Raw genomic sequence first — 13,250 nt, forward strand, 5'->3', positions numbered from 1 at the left:
GAAAGGGGGTTGCATACCGAAACTCGAGGACATGAGAAAGAAAATGGTATAACCAGCTGTTCCCCTTCCTGGCAGTAAAAATCAGAGCTTGGAACAGTAAAATTTTCTGACTTTAGTTCCAAGAATCTTCTAAGGCAACAGGTCCAAGTGAAAATACAATACTAATAACCTTTTATGATGCCCCAAATATCCTAACTGAAGTCACTCTGACACACCTCTAATATTCAGTCTGTCCTTGCAGATAGATAGGCAGCAGAAAGCAAAAGAGTAGCATTTTTAGGCCCTTTAAACTTAACACTCTTTCTCTGAATTATTGGAAGAGACAGGGTATAAGAATTATATATGAAAATTTTGTTATGTGCTATGAGTCAGAACGGACTTGTAGGGACCCTTATAGGGATTCCAAGGTAACAGATTTCAGGAGGAGTTTTAGCATGACTTTCCATGGCCAGCCAGTTCTCCAGAGTCCATGACTATCCATCACTCTGTATTATAAACAAGATTTTAAAACAACTAGTTGAATTCTTAGCCAGCAAGCATGGCATAATATCAGAAATATTTTGTGACACCTATTCCCGATGTCAAAGCAACATAACCAGAATCAACAGAAGGAAAGGAGACCAAAAAAATTGGGGCTTGGATTATAATTATTTGTTTTATTTCTGTTAGATTTATAGGCTGCCTTGCTTTCCATAAAGGACTGATAGAGAAATAATCAAGCCAGAGATGGGAAAAGTTACTTTGAACTACAGTGGTGCCTCACTTAGCGATGTAAATTCGTGCCAAAAAAATCGCTGCTAAGCGATAACATCGCTAAGCGAAAATAAAAAGCCCATAACTCATTAAAACACAATTAATGCGTTCCTACAGGCTAAAAACTCACTTTTAAGTGAAGATCCTCCATAGTGCCGCCATTTTCGGTGCCTCTAAAGCGAGGTATCCGTGCCTGAAAACAGCGAGCGGCCATTTTGTTTACCTGGAGTCCATTTTGAAACTGCCGATCAGCTGGCCAAAAATGGGGGCTTTGCGATGATCACTTCCCTGCGATCATCGCAAAGCGAATGTCCCCCATAGGGACCATCGCAAAGCGATCGCTTTTGCGATGGCAAAAAGTCCATCGCAAAGCGATTTCGTCGCTATACGGAGTGATTGCTATGCGAGACACCACTGTACAATTTACAGGGAATTCTGAGAGGCAAGACACTCTAAATTGAACAGCAGTTGCACCCCATTGACAGACATAGCATACATCTCAGCTATGTAATTTCCATAGAGGTGGTATAGCCCTCAATGGCTTTGTTAACGTATCTTGTTGTCTCATCACTATTGTTATCATAGAATCATAGAAAAGTGAAGTGGGAAGGGGCCTACAAGGCCATCACGTCCAACCCCCTGCCCAATGCAGAAATACAGTCAAATATACCTGCCAGGTGATTATCTAAGTTTCTCTTGGATGCCTCCAGTGTTGGAGCACTCACCAATTCCCAAGATAACTGGTTCCACTGTTGTACTGCTCTAACAGTTGGGAAGTTTTTCCTGATATTCAACCAAAATCTGGCTTCCTTTAGCTTGAGCCCATTGTTGTGTGTCCTGCACTCTGGGATGATTGAGAACAGATCCTGCCCCTCCTCTGTATGACAGCTTTTCAAATATTTGAAAGGGGCTATCATATCACTCCTCAGTCTTCTTTTCTCAAGGCTAAACATGCCCAATTTTTTCAGCCTTTCCTCATAAGGCTCAGTTTCCAGCCCCCTGATCATCTTTGTCACCCTCCTCTGAACTTGTTCTTATTTGTTAACATCCTTCTTGAAGTGCGGTGTCCAGAACTGGACACAATACTCAAGGTGAGGTCTAACTAGTGCTGAATAGAGGGGAACTAGCACCTCGTGGGATTTGGAAACTATACTTCTATTAATGCAGCGTAAAATAGCATTAGCCTTTTTTGTAGGCGCATCACACTGTTGGCTCATATTTAGCTTGTGATCTATGACAATTCCAAGATCCTTCTCGCTCATAGTTTCGCTGAGCCAAGTATCCTCCATCTTGTAACTGTGCAATTGGTTTCTTTTTCCAAGGTGCAGTACTTTGCACTTATCTCTGTTGAATTTTATTCTGTTGCTTTTGGCCCAGTGCTCCATCCTATCAAGGTCATTTTGAATTTTGTTTCTGTCTTCTAAGGTATTAGCTATTCCACCCAGTTTGGTATCATCTGCAAATTTGACAAGCATTCCCTGCACTCCCTCATCCAAGTCATTAATAAAAATATTGAAGAGCACCAGGCCCAGGACTGAGCCTTGGGGTACCCCACTTATTACTTCCTCACAGTAAGAGATGAGCCCATTAGAGAAGGACCCTCTGAGTACGATTCTGTAGCCAACTGTGTATCCACCTGACACTTCATCTATCCAGCCCACACGTAGTTAGCTTACTAATCAGGAGATCATGGGGCACTTTGTCAAAAGCTTTGCTGAAGTCAAGATATACTATGTCTACAGCATTCCCTCTGTCTATCAGGGAGGTTGTCTGATCAAAAATGAGATCAAATTAGTTTGACAGGATTTGTTCTTGACAAATCTGTGTTGGCTTCTAGTTATTATTGTTTTCTAGGTGCTTGCACAATGACCACTTTATGATCTGTTCCAGAATTTTGCCTGGGATTGATGTCAGGCTGACTGGCCTGTAGTTCCCAGGTTCCTCTTTTTTGCCCTTTTTGAAGATAGGGACAACGTTAGCCCTCCTCCAATCCTCTGGCACTTCCCCCATTTCCCATGACTTCAAGAAAATAATGGATAGCAGTGCTGAGAGTTCTTCAGCCAGTTCCTTCAGTACTCTCGGATGCAGTTCATCTGGCCCTGGAGATTTGAACTTGTTCAAGGTGGTAAGGCATTCCTTGACTATTTTTTAAATCTCCAGCTACAATCCTGTCCCTCCCCACTTGCACTTCCAATTTGTTTGGGAGTTCATAGACTGTCTCATGGGAAAAGACTGAACTAAAATAGGAATGGAGCACCTCTGACTTTTCTTTGTCCTCTGTTATCACTTTTCCATCTCCATTGCGGAGCTGTGCCACTATGTCTTTTGTTTGTCTTTTTCTACTCACATACCCGAAGAATGCTTTTTTTATTGCTTTTAGTGTCTCTAGCTAACCTCAGCTCATTCTCAGCTTTTGCCCTCCCAATGCCATCCCTGCATTTCTTTGCTACTTGTCTATACTCCTCCTTGGTGGCCTGGCCTTTCCATTTCCTGTACATGTCTTCTTTGGTTTTTAAGACCTCCCTGAGCTTTTTGTGAAGCCACATTTGCCTTTTTTGCCAGTGTGCTTATTGTGTGGTCATTTGCCAAGTGTAGTGATTGTAGCTGAGCCTGTTCCCACCAGTTTGTCCCATAACAAACCCAGCCCTACCAACTAGTCATGGTGATGCTGAGAAATTCTCAAAAAGATGAAGGTGCTGTAAGTGCCTGGCTTATTTCTATGATCAAGAATCATGGGATTCATAACCTCAAGAAGAGCCTTCATTCACATAGCACGTATCTCTGTGCTCTGGCCTTGCAATCCAAGGTGTAGAGAAAGGAGGAAAGTCTGAAAAGTTGCTAGATCATGTGTGTTGTCTGGTTTGAATGTTCGTTTGCAACAAAATTATCAGATACTGTAATAATTGCCCTGACAAGGATCTGCCATGGAAGGCAGGAGGAGCCATACCTTTTTGAGTACACGGCAGTGGCTACAATTTTTTAATTGCAAATTGGAACACTCCATTTTGGTTCATTTCCAGCTTCCATGATCACCTGTATCGAACCAAAACAGGTTGCTTATCTATCACTTTGCTGCTGGATCTAACCATTGTGCAGACAAAAAGAGTGCCACTTATTAATACATTTAAAGCTTTCTGCCATCCCCCACCCCTTTGCAAAGGAGGATACAGAAAAGTATCCCTTATAATCCACTACTGAATTAGTTGAGGGTTGAGCCAATTCAGTGCTGCAAAAAAATAAATAAAGGGCACTTTTTGTCACTCTCCCACAAGGGGGAGAAAGGAGAGGACGTGGAGCAGGGTTTTTTATATTTATTTTTTCTATTCCTTTAAAGGGAAAAAGGCTAAACAGAGTGAGTTGAGGCACAGTGTTGTTTACCTGCACTGCCCAATCCCTGCATGCAGATGCAGGCATCACTGCAAATGGTGTATTGCACTCAAAGGAACCCCATTCAGCCAAATCCAGCCATCTAGACACACCCCAATTCTCTCCACAAGAGGGCAGCTAGAAATTAATAATGGTATAAACGTCAGAATTCCAATTGTCCTCTTTCTCCTTTTCTGGATCTCTAAATCTCTCTTCTTTCTCCATTCATGGTTTCTCCTACCCTTTTAGCAGTACAGCCATTTTTATAAATGTGCCATCTTCCAGGGGTATAGGAACTCCTCACTCCTCCTGCTATAGTCACCTCCCTCCAGTGATGGCTATTGTTTTGTGTGCCTCGGTCTGTTTCTTGCTGTGTTGAGACCTACACTCTTGTGGCACAACCGCTGTGGTGGTGTTGCCCTATTGCTTCTATTCTGGTTCATTGGAAGGAGATTTGTGTTGGTTTGGTCCAGGGTTGAAACTCGAAAGACCAACAACAGGAGCAACCATGTCCCTGTGTCCATCACAGTGGACCCACATTTTATTTTATGGGTTGTTGTACAGCACCTAGTGCGGAACTGAGAATTCTGCAGCTCGTAGACTCATCCCTCCTGCTGACAAAAAAATAATAATTCTGCCCCAAATGCAATTCAGGGGCAGTGATTCTGCACTGAAACAAGCTACAGAGCCCTCTCATGCCTTGTTTTGTCCCACTACTGATCCAAGGGATTGAGAAGAACAAAGGAGACTCCGGACCACTTCTGGTTTTGTTTTGGGGAGCTACTGCCACCCACAGTAGACTATCAAAGACAAAATTGGACCACAGGCCGGTTACCATCAGGCAGAGACACAATTTTCCTAGTGTCATTCCCTGAAAGAAATCCCACAAGTTGAAGCAGAGATCCCCTGCTCCTACCTCATAGAAGCCAGTCCAGGAGGATATTACTGCTGAGAAATCAAAGTGCAGTCACATTCCTCCTTTCCTCTTTTGATGAAGGTTATCTAATGGCCATGTGGAGCTGACTTCCTCCTGAAACCAGGCCTACACCCAGATAATCCATCCCCCATCCATGCCCCTGAAAGCCTCTGCAGCTATGCTGCTACTATTCTTAAACACAGAAACCCAAAAGCAATATTTATAAATGGATGATCGTAGTTGTTATAAACCCCTGGGTCCATAAGAGCTTTCATCCAGTTCCCTATACCCCATTTTCTGCTATTTGTCTAAGAGGTTAATGGTGGGACAACAGCAGAGGCTCTTAGAGGAAAAAGACTATCTAAACTTACTTTAAAACAAATGGAGGTTACAGTATTGCTAAGCAGAAATGTGGCTACATTTGTGATGGCATTAAATTATTTAGAGTGTTAAATCAAAAACAGGTTTAGCTATCTCTAAACTGGGATAAAGTAAATTAAAATGCTGATTACAGTTCAGCATGAATAAGTGTGATGCACATTGAGGCAAAAAAAAATCTCAATGTCATACGTACTGTATACTGATTATTAATATTCATGTAGGCATCCTTCAGTCTCAAGAGTCTATGGCAACGTGCTCTGAATGTCTTGGAACAGCATCTATTGTGACTGAGAAGGCCAATTCAAGAGTGACAATCCCTTCCACACTGAAGACAAATACAATCTGTCCCCTGTCCAGCTCCCTGATTTTCCTGGTTTGGGGACTGCCTCTTTGCCTCGGCCTGCTGAACAAGGGTCTCTTCAAAATGGGAGAGGCCATGCTGCATCGCCTGCCTCCAGGCTGAATGCTCAGATGTCAAGGTTTCCCATCTGTTGAGCTCCATTCCTAAGACCTTCAGATCCCACTTGCAGAAGATATCCTTGTATCGCAGCTGTGGTCTCCCTCTGGGGTGATTTCCCTGCACTAATTCTCCATACAGGAGATCCTTTCGAATCCTACCGTCAGCCATTCTCACGACATGCCCAAGCCAACATAGATGTCAGCTTGGATTGGATATGAGTTGGCAGTGATTAACTGAGAAAAAGATATTTTGTTTATAGCAGATAGCCAATGAAAATGTCAAATCAGTGTATGGCTTTGTGGAAAAGGGCAAAGAAAATGTTAGAGATGATTAGAAAAGGAATAAAAAATGAAACTTCCAATATGATAGTGCACTTATGGAAGTCTTTTGAGGGTATGACGCTTGAAACACTGTGTAAACTTCTGGCCACCACACCTGAGAAAGAATATTGGAAGGCTGGAAATTATGCCCAAAAGAGCAAGCAAAATTAACAACTACTGCAACAACAACTACCTGTGAAGAGAGATGACTATTTAACTTTGAGTGGTGCTGGGGAGCCTACTGTGGTGAGTTATTACGGAAATGTAGAGGTAGAAGGGGCCCCAAAGGCCACCAAATCCATTCATTTGCCAAAGCATCCCTGACAAGTGGCCATTAGAGCTGGGCACGAAATGTGACAAAGTGCTTCATACAAACCTCCCTGTGTAGGAGCTCACCTGGCCTGTTCCTGCCTCCTCTGGCAGCCAACTACTCCAACAAGGTCAGCCACCAGAGGAGGTGGGGATGGGGCAGCCAAGCTCCTGCCTGAATTGGAGCACCACCAGAGAAGAAGGGTCCTGGAGATGTGTGAAGAACGGTGAGTGGGCTAGCTAGCCAGAGGGTTAGGAGATGGACTAGCATGGCACCACAAGGGGCTTCATTGTGCTTTGTGCCCATCTCTTGTGGCCAAACAAACTTTTTCTGAAAAATTCCAATGAAATAAAATCAACCAATTTCCACAATAATCCTTAGGAAACTTATAAAAGATTAATCAAATGTCCTTTGAATCCTTCAATATGAGTCTCCTTGTGCCTCCAAAATCAGGTTGCTTAATCTTCAGTATGATAGCCTTTTCGATTTCAGCTGATGGGGGGTAGGTAACCAGGAATTGGATGGGTTTGGTGCTGTATTACCTTATTTCATTCATTATTTGCTAACACCTCTTGACGTATTGCTGAAGGGGCAATGCCAGGTAAATAATAGACTTTTTCAACAGGGGTAGGTTTCAGGCAGCCAATAATAATTCTGCGTGGTTTATTAAGAGCTGCATTCACTTGTTTGGCATGTGCTGACTTATACCGCATGGCAATAGCATATTCTGCTATGGAAAAGCACATTTGTTGTATTCTTGGCAGAATGGGACTTCCAACAAATATTGGGATAGGTGAAGTCTACCCCAATAGACTTACCGTATTTTTCCGTGTACATGACCTCCCAAATGTATAAAACAACCCCCTAATGTTGACCCTTGATGGAGGCGGAGGAGCAGTTAATGGGCAACTGCTCCTCCACTTCCATCTCCTCCTGCTGCTGCTGCCTCCGCTGCCTGCTCGATCACCTTCTCCAGTGCAACTGCTGGGGCTCACATATCTGCCTTGTCCCCTGCCCTAAGGAGGCGATCACTGGAGGAGGTGATCCAGCGGCGGCATCAGGAAGAGGTGCCCGAGCGCACTCAAGTGCTTGTTTGCCTCTGCCTCCTCCTGCCCCCGCCACTGGAGGGGACAAGGCAGCGAGGTGAGCTGAGCCCATCAGTCCCACTGGAGGTGGTGATTGGGCGGGCGGGAGAGGCAGCAGCAAGAGGCGCCCGAGCGTGTGTGAATGCTCCTTCGCCTCTGCCTCTGCCTCCTCCTGCTGCTGCTGCCTCGGCCACCAGACCGGACAAGCCGTGAGCTCTGGAAGAGGCAATTTGGCAGCAGTGGCGGTGGCAGCAAGAGGCACCCGAGCGTGCGTGTGCGACTGCTCCTTTCCATGTATAATGATACTCAATTTTTCCTCTAATTATTTTAGGAAAAAGTGTCATTTTATACACTGAAAAATATGGTACCTTCCCACTTTGAATATTTACCATGTCCATTACAAGACTTGATATTGCTTATGTAGCTGCAAAGACCCAGCATGTTTTCTGACAGTCCTTGTCTGTGTCACAGTCCTCCATGTGCTTACATCCTGCACTTGTGTAAGAGGAATGCTCTGACTGTCCCCAGAGGACCATTTGCCTCAAGTCCACGCCTCCTGGTGGGCTACCTGGAGACCCCAGCAGCAGGGCAGCCTGATGTGGAAACTGGTAGTGGGCCTCCAGATGGGAGTCCAGAGAAGAGTAAGCAGCAGGCAATGGCAAGGCAAGGCAATGGCCAGGGCGGAGTGGCAGGCAGTGGTTTTAAAGGCAAGAGAAGAGGAAGTTGAGGGAGGTAGCTCGTTACTGTCAATAGACACTGGATTGGACTGGGTGGAGGCCTATGAGGCACTCTCACCTGCCTTCTTAGGCAAGAACTGACCCTGATCCTCCAAGACCCTAGAGCAGCGGTCCCCAACCTTGGGCCTCCAGATGTTCTTGGACTACAACTCCCAGAACTTCTGGCCAGCAGAGGTGGTGGTGAAGGCTTCTGGGAGTTGTAGTCTAAGAACATCTGGAGGCCCAAGTTTGGGGACCACTGCCCTAGAGCACTGGTTCTTAACCTTGAGTTACTCAGGAGTTTTGGACTGCAACTCTCAGAATCCTTCACCACCAGCTGTCCTGACTGGGATTTCTGGGAGTTGCAGTTCAAAAGCATCAGAGTAACAAAGGTTAAGAACCACTGCTCTAGAGTAAGGGGGGGCTAGTGAAGGCAACTAAGCCCTCCTGGGGATATGTGGGATGAAGAAGGGGGTCAAGGAGCTGAACTGGAATTTGCACCGTATTCCCCTGCCTTGATAAAAGCAAACTCTATTCAGGTGTCTGGAGTTCACGGGTCCTCTGGTCAAAGCGACTCCATTCCTGGACAGGGGTGAAAGCAGACACAATGTGGTATTCTTCCTCTTCCTTAGAGGCATCTCCCCTCTGGTTGCTCTCCCAGGAGTGTCTGATCAGCGGTATTTGAAATATTTAATCTTCTCTGAAATATGCATGGGCCGTCATCAAGCTGTTGAATCTTCTTCTTTTCCAGCAGGGCAGCTAGCATTCATGTGCTGCAAGTATGACCTTCTACAACCTCAGGCAGGAAATCAAACATGGCACAGCTATTGCACATCAGGCCTCTTCCCCTCCATGCCTTATATTTCCATGCAGGGGGTGACACTGTACTCATGTTCTCTTCCTCAAACTCCCCTACTAATCATCCATGGAAAGAGCTACTGTTGTTAGCCTCATCCCCAATGAAGTCAGTATTCACTTCCTCCCAGTGGCAGACTTTCCCCCCCATCAGCGGGTGCTTGGAGGATGGCTTCAGTCAAACCAAGAGCAAGAAATACAAACGAAACTCCAATCAGCTGAGACAAACATATACACACCCTCTGCCTCTTCCATCAACTCTATGCAAAACTTACTTGCTTATACATAATCGTGTTCACAGATTTCTGCTTGTGAGCTGACTGGGACTGGGACCATGACAGAGGTTTTAAAGTTATGTACAATGGGGAGAATGCAGATGAGGAGAAATGTCCCCCAGTCTCAAAGAATGTTAAGACTTGAGATCATCCGTTGAAGCTGAAGGACAAGAGAACAGGGAATGGCACTAACTTGGGTGGCTTTAAAAGGGGGTTAAATAAACGGAAGATAAAACTGATAGTAGTTTCTAGTTATGGTGGCTTTTCATTCCAGTATCAGAAACAATATGCATCCAATTACCACCTGCTTGGGAAGAGGGAGGAAAGAGGGGATTTGCCATTGCATTCTAGGCCTGCTTTTGTGTTCCCCATTGGCTGACAAGCATATTAGTAGAATGCTGGACTAGACAGGTGTCTAATCCCATCTAGCATGTCTCTTCTCACATTTTTATGCTACTGGAATAAAAAGCAGAATCTCAGCTATGTCATCCATTTTATGTGATCCATTCTGAGTCGCACCCACAACCCTGACCATCACAAATCAGTTGGAAAGGTTGTGCTTACGTCAGTCTGTTATATAAGCTGAACCAAGATACGTGCTCCTCATTGCCTACAATGAGGAATTTCCCAGCAAAGGGAGGTTAATTCTATTCAACATATTAGGTCTTGTATGCAATCGATCAGACTTCTTAGATTGCTATCCAGTCAGCTTTTCTGTGTAAACAGCATAGGCAGAGCCTGGAATGGTCTTCTTATTAAATCAGTGTACCCACTGGAGTTAGAAGAATTGGTTTTTAAAGATTTTCCAACTCTGAGAGGCAGTGTAACTTAGTTACGACTATGCCAATTTTTTCAAGTTTTCTTAAGAGGTTCTTTTGACATTTAAAGAACTGTTTTTATTCAGAAGATAAAACCTCAAGAAATTAATTCAGTTTGAATCCTTTGTGACATGTCTCTTGAAGTGGCATATCTTCCAACAGAAATCAGACATTTCAAATAATAATTGCTCTTAAATTCAGTGAGCCAGCAGAGTAGAGATGAGATATCAAATGCATTGCAATATTATTATTCCTTTTAACAAAATGGAAAGACTAAAAAATGTATTCTGAAGTATTAATAAAGAGAAGTTACTGTATTACCCTCAGAAAGATTGGCATGAGACATGGTGACGGAAATGTGCATCAGAGTTTCTTTAGAATGAGAGTTCCAGTCTGGTTGGGGTTGTGTGTGTGTGTACACACACACACACGCACACACACACACACGACGGTTGGGGTTGTGTGTGTGTGTACACACACACACACGCACACACACACACACGACATACCCTGGTCTGAATTGCACAACTTTTTGAAAACAGCAGCCCTTTCTGCAGGGATCAAATCAGAAGGATTTTAATCTGTTCCAAATCCAATTTGTATGCATAAAATTGTGGTTCTCAATCTCTCTCATACAGCTGCTTTTCTACTCACCAGGAGACAGATGTTGTCTATCCCTTCATGTGCAAATCTGCATCATAAAGCAGAAAATGACAGAGATAAATCAGATACCAATTTCTACTATTTCAGTATGCCTTAAACAGTAATACTCAAAACCAGTGTGGTTTATAACTTATAATCACCAGGAAGTCACACTATAGGTAAAAGGTAAAGGTTCCCCTTGACATTTTTTACTCCAGTTGTGTCCGACTCTAGGGGGCGGTGCTCATCCCGTTGTCAAGCCATAGAGCCAGCGCCTGTCCAAAGACAGTTTTCCATTGTCACGTGGCGAGCGTGACTAGGGAGCGCCGTTTTACCTTCCCACTGAGGTGGTACCTATTTATCTACTCGCATTTACATGCTTTCGAACTGCTAGGTTGGCGAGGAGCTGGGACAAAGTGATGGGAGCTCACTCCGTCGCGTGGATTCGATCTTATAACTGCTGGTCTTCTGACCCTGCAGCACAGGCTTCTGTGGTTTAGCCCACAGCGCCACCACGTCCAACTTCTACTATTTCAGTATGCCTTAAACAGTGATACTCAAAACCAGTGGGGTTTATAACTTATAATCACCAGGAAGTCACACTATAGCAGATATTAATTTCCCCATTCTGGAGACCACTGAATTGGAATCCAAAAGCGACACTGTGGAAGCTACTTTCAACAAATATCTTTGGACTAACTATTCAATCAAGTTCTGGAAACTGTCTCTCATCTACAGGCATCTTGTTACAACCACATTTGTTGCATCATCCATTAATTGGGTTCCTTGTTCATTTGTTCTGTAAAGTAATTCAGCACATGTGGGGCACCCATTCTTCCCCTCTTCTCCATTTTTGGAATGTTAATTGTTGCTGTTCCCCCTTTTTTTCTTTCTAAAAATATGAGATGCATACTTAGTCATTTAAGATATCTCCCCATGGACCTGATGTGGACCCAAAAGTTGTTACATTAAGTTTATCATTAACATAAGGCTCTTATGTTTGTTGAGTTTAACTGCAGTATTTATCTCACCAACTAACAAGCGTAGAAGAACTGTACAGCACAAATCCTCGATTTAACATAATATATTGAGGGTAGTTTGAAACTAAGAAGATAATGGAGATAGCCTTTGTTGATCTCTTGACTGACCATGACACTGGTCGTCATCAAGTACTACACAAAAAATCCATAATGTAACCAAGGACTATAAGCTAACTAAAGTTATAGCAACCCATTTGCAAAACCACAGATTTTTCATTAACTTTCAAGAACAAGACAGTTGATGAAGAACTCAGAAGAACGGTCTACTGCAGAGCAGTGTACCGGCTTCTATTTTGTTCAGCATTTACACTGACTAACCACTTCATCAAGGAACCAAAAAAACCTAATTTTGCTGACAATTTGACATGTGCTGCTCAATCAGACAGCTTCCAGAGGGTAGGAAATTTTCTAACAGATGCTTTAGAACAGTGGTTCTTAATCTTGGGTAACCCAGGTGTACTTGGACTGCAATTCCCAGAAGCCTTCTCCACCAGCTATGCTGGGGCTTCTGGGATTTTCAGTCCAAGAACACCTGGGTTACCCAAGGTTAAGAACCACTGCTTTAGAAGAACTTGGCACATATTATGGTAGAAATCAACTTAAATTCATGCTTACTAAGACTCAAATATGTGCCTTCCACATGAGAAAAATGTCAGGTTACCTGAAAGGGTATCCAGCTATATTGTTTTGCCCCCAAATGTCTAGGTTTTACCTTCTACACTGACCTATAAAAATACACTGCCAAATTACAATGCAAAAGATTTATTTGAGGAACAATATCCTTTGAAAACAATGTTTTAAAAAAAATTGGGACACAAAACCACAAACACTAAGAACTAAAGCTTGGCCCGGTGCTACTCTGCAGGTGAATTTGCAAACAGGTCATAGTATAATTAAACCCCTAAACAACAGGTAGACCTAACAAATAATGAAAGCTGCAGAATCTGTACTAGATATCTGAAGCCCAGACCTACTGATAAAATCAATTATGTAGCAGGCATTGCACTCAGTGACATATGGACAGAGACAGCAGCTAATAGTGAAAGATTCAAAGCATCTACATACATCAAATGTGCATCCACTCTGGCTGCCACCCCACCCATTCCTAACATGAAGCTAAAATGAAGGAAAAGTTTTTTTCAGCACATCTGTTAATCTGGAAGGAAAGCAGAGAATGCCAGGACAATAATTTGGAAAGAAAGAACAATCTACCTCTTTAAATGGGTGGAACTCCAAGATAGTCTAAACCCTAGTAACGCAGGACTAGACTGGACTGCATGAACATCACTTTATAAGCTATGGATGGGAGTTGG

Source organism: Pogona vitticeps, chromosome 5 (genome assembly GCF_051106095.1).
Source record: "Pogona vitticeps strain Pit_001003342236 chromosome 5, PviZW2.1, whole genome shotgun sequence".
Lineage (NCBI taxonomy): Eukaryota > Metazoa > Chordata > Lepidosauria > Squamata > Agamidae > Pogona > Pogona vitticeps.